Source organism: Zalophus californianus, chromosome 2, assembly GCF_009762305.2.
Source record: "Zalophus californianus isolate mZalCal1 chromosome 2, mZalCal1.pri.v2, whole genome shotgun sequence".
Taxonomy (NCBI): Eukaryota; Metazoa; Chordata; class Mammalia; order Carnivora; family Otariidae; genus Zalophus; species Zalophus californianus.
In genome coordinates, this window is record NC_045596.1 from 194,566,682 (window position 1) to 194,591,083 (window position 24,402).

Below are 24,402 nucleotides of genomic sequence, written 5' to 3' on the forward strand. Positions count from 1 at the left end.
GACAGGTGTAGAACAGAGAAGCACACCATACAGCACATCGACTGCAGATGCAGAAGCAACTATAGTACACTCAACAGCCCAAAAGTCCTCACCCACAAGGTCTCATTGCTTCCTTTCCCTACCGTGAGTATTGCCCAAATTTTCTCCATTGAATTTGGGTGTCTCTTTCAACCCCCATGGAAACAGACAGGACTGTGACTTGGCTCCCTGTAATCAACAAAGCTGTAAAAGTGTGGTCCTTCACACAGTGACTCAGCATACAACACATGGCTTTGTATTCCTTGGCAACTTAGTCTTTTAACTGGAGAATTTAATTAATTTTTAATATAACTACTGACTCTGACATATTTGATTCATATCTACTCTACCACTGTTTCTAATTAATCAATCCATTTTATGTTCCCTTTTCTTTCTTGCCTCTTTCAAGATAAAATATTTTATCATGATTCCATTTTGGTCCATTAAATTGTTAAACTTACTTTTACTACTCTTTTAGTAATAACCATAATTACATGCAATTTTGACATATTACAATCTAAAAAAAATATTGTGGCTTTTACCACTCTTCCTAATTACACATGAACCTTAAAACACTTTAATTCAATTTACCTCCTCTCAACTTTTGTAAAATCATTGTCACACATTTTATTTTACTGTTATTTTTTTGGAAAGTGTTTATTTTCCATCAACCTTTATTTCCATTTTGTTTGCCTTTGTGGAAGAGCGGTTTAAGACCACCCAGTGGTTGTTCCTACCCATTCAGTGGCCTGAGCAGTGGGAGCTGCAGACCCCAGCGCTTCAGTAGGGAACTGCTGAATAGACACAGAGGGCACCTGCATGCCTTGAAGAACCAGTCTGTGACTTCAGGTTGAATAGCAGTGAATTCAGGAGCTAGAGCTGTCCATTCACCCTGAAATTCCTCATTGGTCACAGCCTTTGCAGCAACAACCTTGTTCTTCCTTTTCAATCTCTTCAGGATCTCTGTAGAAGTGGAGATCAGGCATGACTTCCCATGGGTGTTCATGGGAAATGGTGCCACGCATGCGCAGAACATCCCGGGCCAGCATCCACCACATCAGACCCAGAGTGAGCTCCCTTGTTATTGCAAAGGATGGCAATGTCCGTATAGTGCAGAGGAGAGTCTCCACAGAGAGATGGTAGGCAGAGTTTAACATAATGCACCTCTGTGAGAGGCTGGTGGTCAGTCCTGGGATCAGTAAACCACTAGAAGACTTGGCTCCCAGAAGGCTGCCTGGATCTGGTTAGTGAAGGTTCCAGGATTGAGGCAGCCAGCAATAGGAGTGGTTCCAGTAGCATCAGCAACTTCAGCACAGCTCACTGGCCAGGAGTCCTGGATGATATGACACCGACATCAGCCAGGTTTTCAAGGGCAACAATGGCACCACTTTTCCTTTTGTAGATGTACTGTTCCATTTGGAAGTCAAGGTTGGTGCCACCTAAGTAGGTTCCTGCTGTAAGGAATTTGAGGACACCCTCCTGCTTCACTTGCAGGACATCAAGAGCTCCGGACATTATGAAAGTTTTCCTTTAAGTTACAACAGCAACGCACAGCAACACAGAACAACACTGTATGGACCCTCCCTGGGTAGCTCAGAAAGGTGTCAAGCATTTTAACACTGAATTGTTAGTTAAATCAACAAGATATTACCACTATTATTTTGTTTACAGTCAATATTCATTTATGTTTTCCCGTATATTTTTAAGATGTATTTTCTCTCCCTCTTTTTTTAAGATTTTATGTATTTATAAGAGAGAGAGAGCACAAGCAGGGGGAGCTGCAGAGGGAGAGGGAGAAGCACACTCCTGGCTGGGCAGGAAGCCTGACAGGGGGCTCTATCCTAGGACTCTGAGATCATGGTCTGAGCCAAGGCAGACGCTTAACAGACTGAGCCACCCAGGCGTATTCATGTATTCATGAAATACATGAAAATGTATTTCATTTTTACCGCATTACTATTTTCCCTGCAAGGAAACATTTTCTTCCACCTGAACACTATTCAGTGTTTCTTTTAATGATCTCAGTATATCCTCTGAAAACATGTGTTTCACTTTGTTTTTGAAGGACCTTTTGCTGATTAATGCGTTCTGGATTGGTAGTTATCTTTTTGTACTTTATAGAATTCTGTTATCTTATGATTTCTATTGTTCCTCTTGAGAAGCCAGCTCTGTGTCTTCTTGTTCCTTTGACGGTAAGGTTTCTTCAGATTGCTTGACCTTTTTTACCATCTTTGCTTTTCTGTAATTTCTTTTTTATTATTATTAGGATTTGCGGTATTCTCTGTATTGATCTTGCCTGTGTTGCAGAACTTCCTTAATCTTCTGTTTGATGTTTTGCAGAATTCTCTTAAAATATTGTTTCTGGGGGTGCCTGGGTGGCTCAGTCGTTAAGCGTCTGCCTTCGGCTCAGGTCATGATCTCAAAGTCCTGGGATCGAGCCCCGCATCGGGCTCTCTGTTCAGCAGGAAGCCTGCTTCTCCCTCTCCCACGCCCCCTGCTTGTGTTCCCTCTCTCGCTGTCTCTCTCTGTCAAATAAATAAATAAAATCTTTAAAAAAAATATTACTTCTGCCTTTTTTTCCTTCTCTCCTTTAGGGACTCCAGTTACATGTATATTAGACCTTTCATGTCTCACAAATCTCCTATAACTGTACTATTTTTAATGTTCTTTTTTTCTCTCTGTACTTCACTTTTAAATTTTGTAGTAACGTGTCAATTTCAGTAATCCTGTCTCCTCCTACCTTCGTTCTTCAAAAACTATTTATTTAAAACAAAACAACATTTTGATAATTTATCTTCACTTCTAAGAGTCCATTTCTTTCCCTTTAGAGATGGCAATTCTCTGCCAAAATCTCCATCTTTTCATCTGTTTCTAGTATTGTAATATACTAATAATTATTCTGAGGTCTTTGCAGGTGGTAATAGTTTCTCAATTATCTGTGAGCTTGTTTCTATTTTATTTATTTTTTTTTTTGGTCTTGACATTGGTCTTGCAGTCTACCAATTTTTATTAAAAACCATTCTGTAGTAAAAAATTGCAGAGGCTTGCTTACGGCAAGGATTCATTCCTCCAGATACCATTTACCTTTCTCTTGCTATGCTAAAACAATGGAGGCTTAATAGGAACGGTTGTGAGTCATGGCTGCATTGTAGCCCCATTAATACTTATCATACTTCTAGTATAACCTGGACTCAACCAAGAGCTCGGGGCACTCTCTGTGACCCCCTTCCAGTTTCAGGTCCTAAACTGTAATCATTGTCTTTCAAGTCTGTTGATAGCTCTGTCATGCTTTTCACTAAGCTTTTAAACCTCCTGTCCCATAATAGCCGAGAATTTGGCAATTTTCAGGGGAAAATGAGCCACGTGCGTGGGGCTGCCAAATTCTACCATAACTCTGTTGGTTCCTCCATCCTCCAGCAGCATCCTCTATGGCTCAGAGCTTAGATTCTGAGCCCACTGCACTTGCCTCATCAACTGACCCCAGAGTAAAAGCCGATGCAGAAATTATTTCACCTCTGAAGAGGCTGGCTCCCAGTTAGAACCCTCCATGTGCTTTTTCAGGCCTGACCACAGGCAATTGCAAAGGCTTTCCCTGACAGACCTCAAAGAGGAAAGCTACCCCCATCACACCAAATTTGGAGCACAGCCCGTGCATTGAAAGTCTCTGAAGGGAATTGCTGTCAAGGACTTAGGCCCCTCTGGCCGGCTGTCTCCTCACATATTTAAATACCTAACCCAGTGTCTTCATTTTTGGATCTCTTTATCTTAAGCCTTGGGCCAAGATCCTCTTCAGGTATCTCTGCCACACTCTCCTTATGGGGGTAGGAGTGGGACACCAAGACACTTCTCCCTGCTATGAGTCGGTACCCAGTACTTCCCTGCGCCTAGTGCTTCCCCCTCATTTCACTCCAACCCTCACGGTCCATAAACTGTGGGAGCCTTTTGTTCAGGACTCCTTCAACTGTGGGATAACCCCCACCCCTGCACTGATCCACCTGACCTTCAAACGGTGCACCATCCCATGGAGGAAAATGGAATCAAGGAGTCAGCTTTCCACTGGTTTTAGCCTCTTGCTCATACCATCTCAGTAAGCGACCAAGGTTTAACTCTCATTTTTGGCCTGTTGCTATAATCAGCTATTCAATACCTGACAACTCACCACCTTCTCTCCCCACTCCGCTGGACTCCTGACAATTTTTCTTCAGCTCCCTTTCCCCAGTTCTTGTTGTCTCTTGACTGCCATTAAACATTTTCCTTCTGTCTTTTATCCAGATTTTATAGTTATTTTCAGCAAAAGTGCTGTTCCATTGCTATCTAATCTATCCTACCCAGAGGTATAACTTCCAGCTACTGCCTTTCAGTTAAACCTCCTGAAAGTACCAACAACACTTCTGATCGCACTTCATTAACGGAACTTTGTTACACTGTTAAAACCAGCTTCAAGCATGTCTGGGAAATTGACAGTCCTACGACTGGGAACATGGTCGTCATAGGTTCTGTTAGTAAGGATAAGGCAACCTCCAGCCCCTTCCAAACATCCCCATTTTGTCCCTGATTCCATGTTGCTTTTTCTACTGCCTCGCTTCATGTTATCTTGTATAATGAACACTGGTTGAATTGATTATGTAAAGTATGTTGAGTTTCTATTCACAGTGTTGAGTTTCTATTTACAGAGCCTGAAGTTGGTGGCATGGTCAGAAACTAGGTAGTTGATGAATTACCAACACCACGTGATTTGGGGTGGCTAAACACAAAGAACATGTTCATGGTGAGGGGTGGGTCCTTGCCTTGCAAATTAAACATACATTGGACTAAGTCAAATGTCTTTCTTCAATTTTATACATACTGTGCAGTTGAAACTTCCAAGGGTAAATGTGTCCCTGAAAGTGGTGTAATTTTAACTTTAATTGACTTTTTTCTTATTGTGTAGCCTGCTCTTAAAAAAGACTGCAAAAATTAAGTTCGATGGTAGAGTCATCCTAATTTCAGTGTTATTTTTGTATCACTGTAACTTAATATTTGTTTATGCACTTTGGTTGCTGAAAGGAGAAAAAAGAATTAGTATGTTATATGAATCACTAATCTTTCTCAGTGTTTATGACCAAAATATAACAGAATAATTTGTAGGTTTTTCCATTGTATATTTTAATGTGACTTTTATTTTATTTTATTTTAATTTTATTTATTTATTTGACAGAGACAGCTAAAGCAGGAACACAAGCAGGGGGAGTGGGAGAGGGAGAAGCAGGCCTCCCGCTGAGCAGAGAGCCCTATGCAGGGCTTGATACCAGGACCCTGACATCATGACCTGAGCCAAAGGCAGACGCTTAACAACTGAGCCACCCAGGCGCCCCTTAATGTGACTTTTATTTCTGATGACATATATATCTAATAGATTCAACTGATGAGTTGATTAGAACAATACCCTTTTCAATTTTAACTAATACTCTTAAAAGATATACCATAAATAATTTCCAAATTATGTGTCTCAGAGCCTCTGTCAAAAAACTCATTCCCTTAAAATACATAAAATGATTGCTGACACTTAGATGTCATATGTAGGTGTTATATAGATTTCATGTATGTTTTCTATGTAGGTTGTTAATATATCTATGCCTCAGTAAATGGTACAGGTTCTGATCCTATAGGAGAACAAAATGCATTATGTCCGTGCTGGATAAAGGAACAGAAAGTATACTATTCATTTTGCTAGGGATAATTCAATATAAAGAATTATTAACCAGATATTGAAGAAGAGAAATGGCAATAAAGGGAACAGGAGGGTAGCACAGAGGTAATAACTTCAGGAAGGAATTACCTGCAACTATTGCTAGGTCTGGAGAGAAGAGAGGAGAAATTGAAAGCTTACTACTCTGCAGGAAATGAGACTTAGATCTCCGAGGTGGTCACCCCAGTGGGCTGGTGTTGGTGCCTCAGAAGCTTAGGGAAGAGACCCGTGGAGCTTGGATAGAGACCTAAGAGGAGGGCTGGTGCTGATGTGCCTTAGGGAGCCTGTTGAGGAGGATTCTAAGTGTTGGACCAATGGTCAATTTGCCACTGGCAGGGAAGAGAGGAATTGCTGGGTGACCCTGACAGGACAAGAGGCAAACAGGAATGTACAGTTCCCTCCTTTTCCAGCCTACCACTGTCTCTCTACCACCCCCTACTGGCACAAGGGAAATGCAGTCTGCAGAGCGCCAACCACAGCATCGCAAGGCAGAGTGCAGAAGGCAGGAGTTGAAACAGAAAAAATGGCTTAACAACTAGCACAAAGTTCTACATATGTTACCACATGAAACACTGGATTATATGTTTTCCGAAAGTTCCATATTCACTCTGGATTTTATTTTGATGGAGGATATTATTAATATAATTAAACATGGACAAAATAAAATGAATTTGAAACCATATCCCCTAAATTTCAAGTGGGTATCTAGTCTCATGAAAAACTGAGCTGAGAAAAACTGAAAAGCTAAAGCAGGTTTAAATTATAACAAGAGTTGTTTGTGAACACGTACACCCTGTATTTTCTGAGACAGTCTTAATTTCAAAAATAAGGCATAGTTTGAAATTTTTTCTTGTAAATACATAACTTTTAATGTATAATATATAACTACTTAAATATATATATTTTTCATATAACACATATGTGCTCACAGTTTAGGGCCTATGGTGTGTGTGTGGGGGGCGTGCATACATGTGCACACCAAGTGTTTTTAATATGTATCTAGAAAAGTAATGATCTTGAGATTTGGGATTGAAACAAAGTAGATTATTCGAGTTAAAATTTTTTCTGGCCTCTGGCACTGATTCTTATAAAGTGAACCACAATTTTTAATGGACAGGAGTGAGGATGACATTTGGCTGATGCAGGAATATATTTTGGTTAGATTCCACCTCATTCTGGAAGAAAAAAAGAATGTTCAAGCAAATAAGATAAATGAACTAAAAATATAACTTCAGTTGTCATAGGCAACCTTTTCCTTCCAAGCAGAAGGATCAGGATAAGAAACATATGGGAAAAAAGGACACATGATCTGAAAGTATGCACAAGAGAAATCTAAGAATAACATGAACACATATGCTCTATGCAACTAATCAAGCAAATTACCAGCCAGAAAAGCTCAGTGTCCCTCAATGAATTCTCATTTACTTCTAAGAGTAGTTTCTATAGACCCATTTACCTTCCAGCTGGCAATGAATAAGTAAAGTAAAAACTGTTGGGAACAGAGGATAAGAAGAGTATTTGAGTAATTCCAGTGAGGCGAAGCAGTGCTAATCACTCCTCTGCAGTTCCATCTAAAAACTCGTTCTCATAAAATAGAAGAAACCTATTTTGGTGACTAAATCATAGAATACATGCTAGCATTTATCGTGGAAATCATATGTCACACTCACACAATCTTTTTTTTTTTTTTGGTCACCTTTTGCAGAATCTAAGCTTAAAATTGTGTATTGATTTTAAATCTGTATTTTTGTAAACTTTCTAATTTCCCCATTATTGGTTTCAATTATAAATATCCACTGATGTTCTATTTATAGTGCTACTTAAGTAACTGCTTTCACTCAAGTTTTTACTTTGTTTTGATTTTCTTCCTTTGGCTTTGTTTTAATGTTAAAAACACAGGAAAGCCAAACTCAGAGGTTTTAAACACAAAACCTAGATGGAACCATTTTAATGATAATATAAACTCCAAAGTGTTTATCCTACCATTTAAAATGAAAAGCAATTTGAGACTTAAGGGAAAGACTTTGGAAGGGTTAATGGGCAGTAAAGTAACAAAGTAAGCAATATACAAATAGAAGGATAGATGAAAATTCTCATTTATGAAAAAATGTGATAATAAACAGCAACAAAACAAATGGAGCAAACAAAAATAAGGCATTTGACTCTGATGGTTATTACTGCATTGCATTTTTCTCGAGTTCTGAGAGCTAAAAAGCAAAGCTATTTTTCTGTTCATGATTAACTTTGGACTCATAAAATCACATCCTGTATAATGTACGCATTGAAATTTGAGACTTTTTGTGGCCTAGTACTCATCAATTTTTGTAAATTTTCTGACTTAGAGGAGGGAAAACATATATTTAAAAAATCATTAGAAGCAGAACTCTATATATCCAGAGGTTCACCCTTGTTAACTGTATTTTTTAGATATTCTGTTCTTTGCCTACCTGTCAATAACTGTTAAGGAAAATGTTTTAATTGCAATCTCTTAGGAATTTCCTGCTATAGTTCTATCAACTTTGCCTCATATATTTATTGCTACATCCTTTTAGTTAATAGAATGTATCATTAGGTAATAAGTCCCTCCACTCTTCAAGTTTTGCTGTTTATTTTAACCTGGCTTTAACACATTATAATGCTTTCTTTTCCCTTTTCTTTTTTTAAAGATTTTATTTATTTATTTGAGAGAGAGAGAATGAGAGATAGAAAGCACAAGAGGGAAGAGGGTCAGAGGGAGAAGCAGACTCCCCGCCGAGCAGGGAGCCCGATGTGGGACTTGATCCCAGGACTCCAGGATCATGACCTGAGCCGAAGGCAGTCGCTCAACCAACGGAGCCACCCAGGCGCCCTATAATGCTTTCTTTTGGTTAATGTCTTCCTAGTGTGTCTTTTTATAGTCAGCTTTTTAGTACACTTATGCTTTGGTGTCTTCTTGTAAACAAGAACCTGTGCCTGGAACTTTTTAAGGGCATTCCTAAGTGCATCACTTAATTCAAATCATAGGGAAAGTGGGGCCATCCGTTATTTCCACAAATCCACAGTTAACTCCATGGACTGGGGTATACCCTGGCTTTTAGTGAACAATTTTGTCATTACAGCCACACAGAATTGATCACGATGCTAGCTGAGTTATATAGTTGTCGGGGAATCAATCCCGTTTTCTAGCTGTTCAAATAATCGTATGTCCATGGGGTCCTGTTATTATCCCTACAGAACAACAAGCATGAAGATGTTCTATACATGAGCTACTGTGGCAATTTCTCTGCAGTTTACCTCAAGTTGTCTATCTTAGGCAAACAACATGCGAAGACAAACAGAACTAGAATTTAACATCCACAAAGGCGGGTTACTGAAACACAATTTTTCTCTCTAAAATCACCCTTATTTCCAGAGATAGCCAAATCAAGACTACTTCGTTTGCAAAACAAATCCAATTTTTAACAAACTTGGCCTAATTATTTGCATGAGCTCAGCAAGAATAGCAATTAGCCATACAGATCTTTCAAACTCTGCTTTGCTGGAATTTTTCACAAGGAATCTTGATTGAACTTTCAGTAGCCTCCTTAGGCCCAGAAGCCAAGACAAGTACTTACCATCAGACATGCCTGCAGTACCTGTAGATTTGAATGAATTCCTCTTCTTGAGGTCCCTAAATACCTTGAGGTTCCTGCACCTGCCAGGAAATGACATTCTCTACTCACCTGATAAGGCTGCTGAGAACTCTGTAAGCAAGGTATCAGGCCAACATTTCCAAGGGGCTTTTTGGCTCCACGTTTCATAGTCAACCTTTGTTCCTTAAAGCTGTTTGGTCATATCTGAGTCTATGCATGTCTCTCTCAAATGCAACATTCCAGTCAAAGCTTTGGTAAAATGGCCAATGTTTCCAATGGTGTCTTATTATAAGAACAGATTCTTATTGCACTTACGCAAATGATTATGATGGTCTTGGAAGAAAGAATACTCACTGAGACCTTTTGAATTTCAGAGGGTTCAGGTTAGAGAGAAAAGTTAAATGCTTGAATTTGTTCACAAATGAATACTTTATCACATTTTTGTAAGTCATAGCTATCTTAAGAGAAAGTTTCTTTAATTTGGAAGAGCAAACATTAGAGAACCAGCAATGTTTCAAACAAAGTTATAAAAACTACAATCATCTTTTTTAGTTCCTTTAGTCCTGTTTTACTAATTCTTAATTCAGTTTGAATGCAGCTTTTTCATTCTGGAAATTCTTACCCATTTCAGTTTTCTGATCTTAAAGATATCGAATACCTGTATTATCCTAAAAGTCCTTTTAGCCACTCCCCCTGCTTGTTCTTTCTGTCAAATAAATAAATAAAATCTTAAAAAAATAAAATAAAATAAAATCCATTCATTTCAATATTAGTGTGTCCTGACCACACATAAAATTCCTTTCCAAAGATTTCCCTTCACAAAACTTCTACAGCTTTCCTCTGCATTCAGACTTATCCCAAGTTATTTCTCTCCAAACAACCAGTGTCATTTTAGGACAAAATTACTTTTTACCTACAACAAAAATGTATTCCCATTCCTTAGATCTTTCTTACACATAGAGTTGCTTCCCTTATTTCCCTCAGTCTTAATTCCATTTAGCAATATTTAACTCTTAGAATCCGTAGTCTCCAGTGAAAACTAAGTAGTAACCAATGGTGAACTGTTACACCAGAACTCTTTAGATGGCAAATTTATGAATCAAATAAGCAGAACAGATGCAAATATCCTTAGTTTCTTTGAAATAAGCCAAAAGCGCAAACCTACGTTCAGTAATCAATGCTTTTAGTATTTTATCTCATTTGGTAAAGACGCATATGCCCAATGAATTCAATCCAATTTATCATCCAAGCAAAACTTTCTAAAGTTTCAGGTTACCAAGACTTTGAAAGCTATCTTAACAATTACCCAAGAAAACTTTGAGACAGACAAAATTAACCAACATTTTAAGTCATCTTTTGATGACAAATTGCAACAGGGGTAACACGAGCTTATTTGACCTTCAGTAATCCTTGGTAGAATAAAAGTTTCAATTAGTTTAAATACCAAAGTATGCTCCACATGGGTCCACTTAAAAGTCAATCAATTTGTTCCCCACTGTCAGTTTTTACCTGGGGTACCATTGGGGAAATCTGAAGTGGGTGTTGTAAGCGGGCCATACCCAAGGTGGTGCAGAGACAGGAGGAAGGGAAGGCAGAGAAACAGGACTCTGGGTTCTAATGCTTGGCCAAGCAGACGCCATGGTTTTTTCACCAAAAAGAGGGAACAGGCAGTCCATGTCCTGTGAAGACAGGACTTACCGAAAACAAAGGGTGTTTAGCAGCTGCTTGGGAATGTTCCTTAAAATCCCCAACCAGAGGCAGACTAACCATAGTTGGCTGTAATGATCATAGACATTAACCCAGGAAATGAATGAGGGAGAAGTCTGCACATCTGTTAGGAGGAGGAAGAGTGAGAGTCAGCTGCCAGTATGTCCGGCAGTGGCTGGTTATCCGCCAAACACGCTCTGCAAGAGACTCTTGGGTCAGGGACCTGATATAGGGCCATGAAACCTAGCAAGACACGGATGGGACTTGTGACCCTGTGGAGGACTTCTAGCCAAGGAGGTCAGGCTGGAAAATAGTCTTACATGAGAGAGTTCTATGGGAGGGCTGTACCCCTTGATCCGGGGGTTTGTACTGAGGCCAGGAAACATCAGGCCTTGGGGGTCAACTTTGTTCCACCTTTTAAGAAAACAGCCCAAGTGTGAGTCCTAAGGAAGGGGGGGGTACCCTACTGGGAAAGACTGGCTGTTGATTCCCAAAGTGGTGTTCTGCCAAAGGGACTAGAGCTCTGACTTGTGCTCGCAATTTCAGTCAGGGCCACCGCTGACCTGGAAAAGGACTGGACCTAAAAGGAGGCAAGGGACTCTTCTAATGACATTGCACCTCAGGGAGGAGTCGCAGCAAATACGGGGCGACTGACTCTTTTGGGGTGGGACATTGGGGTGTCCCCCCAAGAGGGTCCCCGCAAATGGCACGGCACTTCCTGTGGGGGCATCCCCTGGCAATGGGGAGAGCTGGCACCGCTCGGCCAGACCACTGGGAAGAAGGAGCGGAGGAGTCGCTGCTCACACGCGCAGGGCCCGCTCTGCCTGCAGATCAAGATGGTGGCCGGATCCCCCGGAAGAGACGACAAGACAAGGGGCGGAGACCGGAGAAGCAGGTGGCTGGGAGCAGTCGGGGTCGGGGAAGGGTCCCAACCGAGTCCCGAAGGAGCACGGATTTTACCTGAGCGAGCTGCCAGTTGTGCAGGACATGGGAGCAGGCCTCAGGAGGGAATGAGAGAGCAGAGGAAAGGGGTCCTTTGCCGTGACAGGTGCAGATTGTCTGACCTGCTCACCCCCAGACCCTCAGACCACCCCTGGAGCCGCCATGGCCGAAGACCCTCGGTTGTCTGAGGAGTACCAGGGTTAGCCTGCGGAAGCCCAAGAAGAGAAAGACAGGGAGGGAAGGGTCCCTCTGAAGGGAAAAGGGGAAATCCCTCACCCTTTCGGGCAAGGGCCGTCCAGCTGGCTCCCGCTTGGGGCCTCGGATGCGCCCCGAGGAGTCACCGCGGCTGGAGAGCGTCAGCGCCCCAAGGAGCGCTAGATAGACCCAGTCCCGACCAGCACGGGCTCCTCCTGCGCGGTGCCCCCAGAGGTGGGACAACAATTCGGTGGAAGCTGGTGGTACAGGCTTTGAAAGGATTCACCTGAGGCCGAACAAAGAAGTTTACTGAAGGCACAGCAAGGAAGCGGTGGGCAGGAGAGCAGAGGGGAGGAGGTCTGCAGGGAGGCAGTGGGGGCTGTTTTTAAAGGGGGACGGTGAGGAGGTAAGGCCACCTATGGAATTCTCCCGTTTTTGGTAACTGCCTGGTTGTAAGTAGTCCGTTGATTAGTTAGGGTCTGTGGATATTCTGAGGTGGGTGGCCTGATGGCCTTGCCTGCATTCAGCCAGGTGGTGGCTTTGGCCCTTTCTACATTCCTTTGCTCAAGCCTGTTTGCCTAAAAGCAGCCTCTACATCTACCATCTTAAATCTTTAAACATCTCCTGGATCTCTTTCTCCCTATTTAAGTGACTTTATCCAAACTATTTTCAGTGTTAGTCTTTGTGTGGCAAAACTTCTTAGGCCTTGAATGCCTAGAAATTGTTTTCATTAAATTATTTAATGGGAGGGGTGTCTGGTTGGCTCAGTTAAGTGTCCAACTCTTGATTTCAGCTCAGGTCATTATCTCAAGGTCGTGAGAGACAGCCCCGCATCGGGCTCTGCGCTGCGCAGGGAGTCGGCTTGAGATTCTCTCTCTCTTACTCCATCTGTTCCTCTCCCACTCCCCTACCCCGTCCCCCCCCCCTCAAATAAATAGACACAGCGAGAGAGGGAACACAAGCAGGGGGAGTGGGAGAGGGAGAAGCAGACTCCCGCACAGCAGGACCCCGGGATCATGACCTAGGCGGAAGGCAGGCACTTAAGGACTAAGCCACCCAGGCGCCTCAATAAATAACTCTTTAAAATAAATAAATAATTTTATGAGAAATGATGGGTAGCTTGGCTGAATATGAAATATTAGGTTCTAAATTACTTTTCTGTAATACTTTGAGAGTACTAATTCAGTGATCTTGCATGCAGTTGTTGAAAAACATTTATTAGACTAGTATTTAGTCTACATAAATAATAGAATCTGTGTATGTTTTAGGTTCTAATCTAGTATATATACCCTTACATTTTACTATAATTTATTATTTATTTATTTATTTAACAGAGAGAGCACAAGTAGGCAGAGCGGCAGAGGGAGAAGCAGGCTCTCCGCCGAGCAGGGAGCCCAATGCGGGGCTCGATCCCAGGACCTTGGGATCATGACCTGAGCCGAAGGCAGCCGCTTAACTGACCAAGCCACCTTGGCGCCCACGTTTTACTATAATTTAAATAAGTGTTTGATTTGGGTATTTTTTCCCCCTCATTTATCCCCTTTGACACTTTATGGGCCCTTCTAATCAGAATTATTTTTTTTTCCATTTCTACAAAAAAAAATCTCCATTTTTTTGTATCTATTCCTTCTTCTGAAATGTCATTTCTCTGTCTTTGGGGACTCATACCAGAATATCAGAACTTACATTTTAATTCTATGTATCAGCTTTTTAATTATATGTTCTATTTATTTTTTCTCCTTCCCCCGGGAGTTTTCCTAACTGACTAATGACTTAATTCATTCTCCTGCCTCTATAACTACTACTCATGTTATGCTCTTAAACTATTTTTTTTTTAGTTCATATCTCTACTCTTTAAGCTACTACAGGCAGAACGAGGGGACTGCTACCCCACAGATGGAGGCAGCGGGGTCAGAAATGCATTCTTTTACCGACAGAGGAGGCAATAATGATGGCTTCTAACATACATTTTTAGGTGATATTCATTTTACATTTTCCTATCAGAATGATTTATTTTAGTATACTGGGAGAATACACAAAAAGCCAATGAAGAAAACAATTACCTGTAATCTCACTAAAGTTATTAGCATTATTAAAAGTCCATGTAGATCTTCCAGGAAATTTGCTTCTTTCTAACATACTTATCAGTTTGATTTAAAAAGTTGGATTATACATATTTTTGTAATTTAATTTGATTAATATTCTGTGAAAATATTTAAGCATCATTAAATACTCTTCTCTAAAATGATATTAATAAATATTATAGCTGCATAGTATTCCATCATGTAGATAAATAAAAATTAATTAATTTCATAAAGGACATCTGAGATATTTCTAATAGTTTGCCATTACACATGTCATGGACAAAACCATCTTTTTTACATAAATTACTTTGCCTATTTTTAGTTTTTATTGAACATGTATTCCTAAATGGTACAGTGCTGGGTGATTTTTTTTTTACAACTTTTTTTCCCCTTGAGATACTACAAACATAGTGAAGTGCATGGATCTTAAATTCATGGCTCAATGAATTTTTACATATGTGTATCCTTGTGTAACCACCACACACTGTAAGATGTATGACATTTCCAGGTGGGTCAGATTTTAATGGCTACTGTTACATATTGAGAAAAATGTATCAATTTAAATTTTATTTGAGCCTTTTTTCCTTTGTACCCTCTCTAATGTTGATTCTTTTCTGCTCAAATTTAATTAAAATTTTGATACACAAATTTGTAGACAATTATTACCACTATTGTTTGTAAACAAAATTACCTTTTTCCTAGAGAAAAAAAAAAAACTAATTGTATGCTTTATCACAGTGTTACCTGTCTTCTGGTGTCAGCTTATGACTTAGTCTGATTTTTCTTTTGAGAGATTTTATTATAATCAGTCCTATAGTACTGAGTCCTCTCACTGTGGGACAAAAAAAAATAAAGCTAAAAATTTTGATGATGTTTTACTAAAAAATTAAATAAAGCAATTTGTTGGCATCTAAATTTTTGAATATAAAAACTTGACAACTCTTATCCTTCCCAACACAACTTGGAAATTTCTACCAGTTTTGCATACCATTTAAAGTTATTTGTGGCTAATACTCTTATCATTTTTACAACTGCTGACAGAGTAAGTCAAAGAATAAATACAAGAAAAGAGTAGTAGCAGGCCAACACTGGAAACTACAGAACTAAGTCATTGTCAAAAATCCAATTCAATTATCTCCATGAGGCAGTATTAATTCACATCATTCACGCATTAGGTTCTGAAGAGCAATATGAATGGTTGCAGAAATAAAACTATCTACTTGACTCTACAGCTGAAGAGGAGATGTATAACAAAGCTAAAGACCAAGTAAATTTTTGAGAGCCCAGGGAAGTGATATTATGAGATCAAATCAAAAATACATATGCTCAATTGTATAAAAATTTCAAAGAATACTTAGTAGTGTAAAGCTCATCTACAGGACCATTTACAAATGGAGAACCCCAAGAATATTTGAGTAATAATGATTTTACAAGGTAAGATGAGATGAGAACATCTGAAAAACAAAATCAGAGGTCTAAAGAAGTTATCCATCACATTCAATTGAGATTCATGGTCTCAGTGTTTATTCTATTTACATAAGAAAAGAAATGGAGAGATAGTGCTTTGGGTCACTGTAATGTGCACCCAGGCACCTTTTTCTCTGATTGTTTTGTTTGTCAGTGTGAGCAGGAAGCTGTTCTTGACTTCCTTCACTGCCTTAGAGCTGATGTCTATAGGAGTTAAAGACTGAAGACAATGTCTCCATACATGGGACTGTAAATATAGAAACAATTGAGCTGCCCTTTGAATGCAGTTTATTTTCCTGAAAGCAAAAAGAATTCACTCTCTGAAGCCTCAGCTGCTTTGGAGACTTCTCTGTCACTGTGAAATCAATCTAGCCAGAGTCATTTTGAAACCTGGCTATCAGTTTCCTTAATTTCCACATGAAAGCATTTTTTTGTACTTATTCATACCAAAAGCAGACTTGGTGCTTGGTTAAGATTCTACTTGTTTTATTTTTCAAATATTTTTCAAGATAGTTTTAAGTTTACTTTTGGAAATATATTTCCAACACTGTGTCTACAAAGAGATCGGCTTGTAAGAAAAACATATTGAAAACCTCTGGAAACCTCCTAAAACGCTAGAGTTGTTTCTTTTACTTGTTAGTCAAGTTGTAGTGTTAAGTCTAGTCGTTGCTAGTGGCTTTAATGCCATCAGTGATCAAAACAGATATTTGGAGCAGTTTCTTTCCAGTCTCCGGAGGACAGGCGGCCATGGGAAGTGCTCTGCTCACCACCAGCAATGGGAAAGACTTTAATGACATCGCTAATTGCTTATTTGTAGGCACCTAGAAAGAAAGTAGCTGTAACATCATTTCCCACATAATTGCAACTGCTCTTCCCAGTCACTCTTAACTCGGGCTGTGTATTACCATCCTTACCCTGTATTTCCTGTTATTTTACCATAAATAAGCTGGCACCACCGTGGGGAGACTAGAGATCACCAGAAGGGAGAAAGTCATCAGAAAACTGAAATATATTTAGAGAAATATTGATTGAATATTACTAAAACAACATTATTGCTTCCCTTAGATGATTGTTGGAAGACACCTGGAACTTGTATGCTTAAACAGAACAACCAAGGAGAAAATATTGCTCTGGGTTGGAGCTCTAGATTTAGCCTCCATCTTTCAGCTCTGATCACGTAATATGTAAACTAGGTATTCATTGCTGCAGTTAATTTTCAATCTAACTTTTGGAGACCTTGAATGTATAAACCATTTCTCTGTTAGAAAAAGTAAGCATTATACTTACACTTTGGGTATTGGAGAAATCAATCCAAATCTTTTCTGAAACTCATAGAGACTTATGCTTAAATACCATATTTGAAGTATGATAAACAAATGGCCTTATTATTTTATAAGGGGTATACATAATTCAGTGTTCATTAATCATTTCTATTTTCATAGGAGTTAAGGAAAAAGAAATAACAGGATGGAAGAGGGTAGCCTTGTATTTAGGAAAGCGAAATATGAAACTTGATAAATTATTTTCAGAAATTTAAATAAATCAGTTCAGTACAGTGTGTTTTTTTGTCTACAGGAAATTGGAGAAATGTATACTTCAGACCCACATGTAATGACTATGTTAATTGTAATTAGCACTGCAAACATATTATTGTCCGAATGACAAAAGTGGTAACTACTGACCTTACATAGAGCATTCATTTGCTTTTCCTCTCTTTTTTTAGTATGGCAATTAATATAATATAAATTCTGGAAACAATAAAAGTAGAATGTCACTGTATTCTGCTACTAAATTCAAATACAGGGGTGCCAGCTCTTGATCTGGGGGTTGTAAGTTCAAGCCTCATGTTTGGTGTAGAGAATACTTAAAAATAAAATCTTAAAAAAAAAAGTGATTTTCAATTACAGACATTGCCAGAGATAAAGACAATACTGGAATGTAATTAAGACACACAGAAAAAAGTTCTTTAATCACATAATTGGCCTTCTCTTCTGAATTTCCACTTAATAATAATTATCTACAAAGAAGATTACCAGTAATAATGTTACCCCCACAACATATTGGTTAGAAAGCAGCTGCTTAAATATTTCAGTTTAATATGTAACAAAAGCTACATATTAATAGTAGTCATGAAGCAGGTTGACAACTTTAGCAGGGGGTACTTTATTGGGGGAAGACGTGGTATGACAAGAAAAGATCACATACAACAGCACAGAAAATCGAAAAGACACATATTTTATAAGAGATTATGACATGTGGTGGGTGGTAGGCATAAGGATATGACCAACTGCCAGAATAACAGAAAGGAAAATATGGTGACCCAGAATGAAAAAGATTATGTTTCTTTCATTTTCTCTTGGTTAAGGAAATGGCTATGCCAAAATAAATAAATAAATAAATAAATAAATAAATAAATAAATAAATAAATAAATAAATAAGAAAAAAAGGGGGGCACCTGGGTGGCTCAGTCGTTAAGTGTCTGCTTTCGGCTCAGGTCATTATCCCAGGGTACTAGGATGGAGCCACGCATTGGGCTCCTTGCTCGGCGGGAAGCCTACTTCTCTTCTCTTCCACTCTTCCCCTGCTTGTGTTCTCTCTCTCGCTGTCTCTCTCTCTACCAAATAAAAAAATAAAATCTTAAAAAAAAAATAAAAAGGAAATGGCTATGCCAGAGTAAAATTTTAGAGCATTCAAGGACACAATATTGACAGCTGGAGGCGTGCATGACAGAGCTTCCTCGGGCTTCAGTGGGGGCAGGGATGACAACAACGTAGGCATTAGAAATGCATTTTATCGTTACGTTTTTGTCAGCTCTGTTGTTCTGGCCCCATCGTTGGGATCATCTAGACTTTCTTGACTGGATACTCATTCTCTTTACTCCAGAAATTTAATCATGTTCCTCAGTGTTCTCTTCTTTTTGGCCTCTGATTTTTTAGGCTAGCACAAACTGTTCAAGTTTACTCTAGCGGCAATTTTACCTTTTAATGCACCCCAATATGGATTTTGATGGTTTTTGTGTTTTATTGCTTCTCGATTGCTTTTTGTATTTTGGCCATTGTCTTTACATCTCCGCCATCCTTCCAGGCTGTTCTCTACTTATGATACCCTGCTTCTGTATTTGAGAACATATGTAGTCCTGCATCTTTGCCTCTTTTAAAAAGGACAACACTCCAATGTTTTCTAATATGTTCTTCTAATTTTAGGTCAAAATATTAGCATAGATTAGTTTTGAGAACAAGCATTTCTTCATCTGTGAAAGGTACTGAACTAAGGACAGATCGTCAGCTAAGAAGTATAGCTCCTGTAATGAAGACATTCCATGTGTTTTATGCAATGCAATCACCGGAAGAACATATCCAGAGTGTTCTCTGGTCTATAACTTTGCTGCTTCTGTCTGTTTGTATCACATTGTTCATTAGTTGACCATACCTCCAAAGGTGTGATATGTTTCCACCCATCCCTTTCTCTTCCTGTTCATATGAGGTACCAAGACTTAATTCTAAATTGATTTAGAAATTTACACATAATGATTTTTTCTTTTGACAAAAGATGAGGCATAAACTTTATGCTGATTGGCAAGCACAGCTCCCCGTTCACAGAAATAATACCATACAAAGAGTGAGTCAAAGTTTGTTGCATCTTCTTGGGGGATCTCTCTAATGTTCCATCTGAGATGGTAGAGAATGGAAACCGGTTATTCCAGAACTGTCCCCTTAAATACATCTATCTCTATCGAGTCCAGTCAATGAAGATCCAAGCATGAAGTTTCTTTTTTATTAGTATTTCCAGTTTTTATCCTTTTGTGAACTTTCATACACATCTCATTGGAACACTGGAAACAAAAGATCAGGTATGTCTAATCTGCTACTGTATTTGCCAGAGTTTTCAGTCATTTTTGTCAAAATGATTGTGCTACATCTGTACTCATGGTCGAGACTGTGCCGTCACAACTTATCAACATTTGTTTATTCATCTGAAGCAGGGACCATAATCACTGTAGTATTCCTTGCTATGTCAAGTACAGTAGTGTCTACACAGAAGATGGTAGATTAATAATTTATCAAGTTAATAAAATATTTTCTGTAAGAATTTAAATACTATTTGTATAGGCTTCTGTGATCAAGATCAAAACACTGAAAAGACAAAAGCATTATTTACATGAGCTTTTGTAAGCACGTATATGTGCATATACATATTTATAAATTCATTGAAAGTGTAATTTGCTAAAGTGACCAAAGATTTTTATTATTTGCTAAAGTATCCAAATATTTTTGTGGTAAGCATATGTCTCCTGGCAAAAGTCATCATCTTTTGGATTGTATTTGTAGGTTTCACCTAGTGTGAACATACAAAAAAATGGCAATTTGGTGTATTAAAAGCCAAGACAAAACCAATTTATTGCATATACTCCATGAAGACAAATAATTGTGTAGAGTCTCTGGGAATAGACAAGTCCTCCAAAATAAGGATATGTAGACTGCTTGAGACTCTACTGGGGTAATATATTTAGGGAAGACAATGATTCAGTGGGGTCGTCATATGATAAAATTGTAGAGTTAAGTTAGAAAATACATAGCTAGGTTTATTAGTTTCCTTTTGCTGCTGTAACAAATAACCACAAAATTAATGGCTTAAAATAATGCAATTAGATCATCTTATAGTTCTGGAGATAGAAGTATGAAATGGTTTTCATTGGCTTAAATGAAGTTGTCAATAGGGCAACATCTGCATGCTCTGGGGGAGAATCTGGTGTTTTGCCTGTCCAGCTTCCCAAGGTTGCCATATTGCTTGGCTCATAGTCTCAGATCACTCCAACATCTCCTTCTATTGTCACATATCCTTCTTTTTCTCTGCCTCTCTCATCACAGTGCCTTCTTTGTCTCTGACCCTCCTGTCCACCTCTTTTAATAAGACCTTTGTGATTATATTGAACCTTCTTGGATAATCCAGTATAATCTCCTGATCTCAAGACCCTTAACCCAGTCACATCCACAAAGTCCCTTTTGCCATGAACGGTAACACATTTGCAGGTTCTAAAAATTAGGATGTGGACATCTTTTGAAGGGCCATTATTTATCCCTATCACATGAGGAAAATCAGAAAACTCTTGAAGAAACAGGAAGAATAACTTCATCATACTATTAAAATTTCAAAAGTTCCAGAAATATCATTATCACTTTATACAGGTGTTGACCACCAATACATGTAGGCATTGTATACTAATAACTGAAATCCATGAGGGTGTGTGTGTGTGTGTGTGTGTGTGTGTGTGTGTGTGTGTGCATGTGCAGGCATGCATGTTAGAAATAATTGACTTATATGGGTAATCTTTAATGAGCATCCATAGTTTGTGGGAAGCCATAAATATTTCAGTCACTAAAAGATGTGGGATAGATTTATACCAACTCTGTTTTTTTTTTTTTAAGATTTTATTTATTTATTTGAGAGAGAGAGAGAGAGAAACAGCATGAGAGGGGAGAAGGTCAGAGGGAGAAGCAGACTCGCTGCTGAGCAGGAAGCCCGATGTGGGACTCGATCCCGGGACTCCGGGATCATGACCTGAGCTGAAGGCAGTTGCTTAACCAACTGAGCCACCCAGGCGCCCTACCAACTCTGTTTTTTATTAAAATTCTTCTTTTATCCTTTGCAAGACAACTACACAGGTCCTTTTTGGTTATTTGGTGACAAGATGATTAATAATAGGGACTTGCCATCATAAAATTATCAGTGACCTTCACTGTTCATCACATGCTTTAGAGAGAGAATCTAAATTCCAGTTACCATCTGGTGAGTTCGTGGCAGAAAAGAACAGGAGCCAAATCTCCAGCTTCAAATTAGTGTTTCACTATTGAGGACAAAACTGGTTTTACTCCTACCCTAAATCTAAACTGTATTTATTTATTTTTTTAAAGATTTTATTTATTTATTTGAGAGGGAGAGAATGAGAGATAGAGAGCATGAGAGGGAAGAGGGTCAGAGGGAGAAGCAGACTCCCTGCTGAGCAGGAAGCCCGATGTGGGACTCGATCCCAGGTCTCCAGGATCATGACCTGAGCTGAAGGCAGTCGCTTAACCAACTGAGCCACCCAGGCGCCCATCTAAACTGTATTTAGCTGCAGACACCTAAGCAGGTGCCAAAATGTGTAATCTTATTTGACCGTGTGGTTTTGCAGTATATGTTGAAATATTTAATTAAAGGTGAGTTATGTCCTCGAGAATTCTATTTTGTTAAATTTAAGTACTGGTAATATAAATTACACTAAAAAGTTACAGTTACACCTCAAGCTCATATGAATAATGGTGTTGAGGGTGTTGAGGGTAAGGAAAACAGACGTAACCATTTTTGCCACTAAAGGAAACAAAATAAGGCATTTTCAATATAGGAGATGACATGAAGTTATACAAATTACAACTGAGAAGGGCAGAGATATTTACTTGCATGCTATTAACAGATAGATATTCAAGATATGTTGGGGCACCACCATTTAAAGAAGAAATTTGAGATTTCAAATGTTTGAAAACTTTCAGAGATGATACAGCATTATAATGTTAAAATCTCATGTTATTTTGTTCCATTAGTAGACATGGTAAGCATAGAAAGTGTATAGAAAAATACATACAAAAATCCTATCTGGGGTGGTAGCAATAGAGGATATTTTTCATTTTCATTTTTCAGAATTTTCATACTTGCATGCATGAATATTCCTTTACTATTTAAATTAAAATGACAGCTAAAAGTTAAAGTAGCATGTAAGGAGGGATTAACCAGATGTTCCAAAATACTTTTTAAAAATAACTATATGTAAAAGCCCCTAATATGGTAAATGTACTATTAATTATTACTTACAAACCAAGTTTATCAGGTATCTGTATTTGATATATTCATTAGCTCTAATAACCAGAATGCATTCTGAAAAATCTGGTGCTTTGTTGTTGAGTCTGTGGCACAGAAGACAAAAAGAAAACCTGAAATTAAAACAAAGACACAATTTGAACCACTGAGATTATTCCTGAAACCTCAATAAAAAAAAAATGGCAATTAATTTTAGAGCATATAGCATAGATACAGAACAGATGTATAATTACATAATTATATATATATACATATGTGTATATATATATATATGCCATGTATATTTGGTAAACTATATATCATTTGTATATTTCATAACATGACTTTGGTTCCCTGTATTAAGACCAGATCTTAAAGAACTGCTGGTGCTGGTAAGGACAAGGAGCTACACCACTGTTGCAATCAACATGGAAAGAAAGTAGACCACGTAGACACCCCATCCTTAATGGAAAAGTATCCAAAAAATTTTTACCTCGTATGTTCCATCCCCCAAATTGAAAAATGGATGGAAAAAAGGCATGATTTAAAATAAAGTAATACATTTTGACATCACCATTGTGTTGATGCAACCACTGACAACCAGCCACATCAAGAGTCAAATAAACCTGTAAAGCACGTTCCTTTTTTCACCAAATAATATTCGCAGGAGACACTGTTGAATGCTTACATCCTCTATTCCACCATTCCACTCACTGCGTGCAATCTTCATTTTCCCTTCCCCCTTTTCTATGCTACTGTGGAACTGAAAGCTTTATGGCAACAGCAACCAACCAAAACAAAATTGGCATTGATAAACTCACTGTATATCTACTCTTTGTCCTTCATGCCCTTTTGTTCTAAAAAATAAGCAAGCATCACTTAATGATGATATTAGAAGAGCTGGACTATTTTTAGTTCTAATTTGACTCTTCAAAAATCGTGAAATATTTTTCTTGTTTATTGAAGGATGGTTTTACTTTCACATTTTTTGGCCCATCTTTGAACTTTTCACTAAATGATTAACTATTTTAACTTCTATAATGGCTTTTCCTCTCTTATTTACATTAAAATTTTTAATCTCTATCAAAATTTACCCAGTGGATACCAATAGTGGATTTCTCAGTGATTGGATAATCCACTCCAGATTACATCTGCAAACAATGAAGAGTACTTCAACTAAGCAGTTCAATCAGACATAGACAATGACGTTCTCTTATAAACGAACCAAAAAATGTTTATAATGATGCATGTTTGTGACTCCACATATATTCTTCAAACTAATTTAAATTATTTACATTTTTCTAAAATTGTTTTTTGAAAAGACATAAAGAATGTGAATATTGCTTGGTATTTTAAGTGGTTTTACATTTTCACAAGGCACAGACCCTTTTACATTGGTCAGGGTAATGGTCTGGGATGACGGTGTGGGGTGGAGCCAGAGGGAAGTAATGGGGAGAGCATGAAGTCTGGGGCAAGTTGGGGAAGGGCGATCTGAAGCTGAAGCGTGGATTAACAGCAGTATTGCTTCCTTCCTCCTTTACTTTACAACAAGAAGCACTGAGAATCTTACACAGGGAGTCTGAGGTAGGGTACAGGTCAGACACTGCACAGAAGCCATCAATAATGTACAATTGCCAATACATTTTTCAAAAGCTGAAAATATAGTTAATTTGTTGACAATGAAAATTTGTCCCCAGCACCAGTACAGCAATATCAAAATGTTGTGTAACGTATATTAAAATTACTTTATTTAAACAGGATAGGAGTTTATGGGGTTTTAATGTCATTACTGAACTATGTAATTCGTGAGTGAAATGTA

The 24,402-nt window shown here is 38.5% G+C and overlaps 1 pseudogene; it reads right to left on the minus strand.

Annotated features, from left to right (window-relative positions):
• Positions 1-728: 728 nt before the first annotated feature.
• LOC113924527 lies at positions 729-1,533 on the minus strand (annotated as a pseudogene).
• Between the last annotated feature and the right edge of the window lie 22,869 nt (positions 1,534-24,402).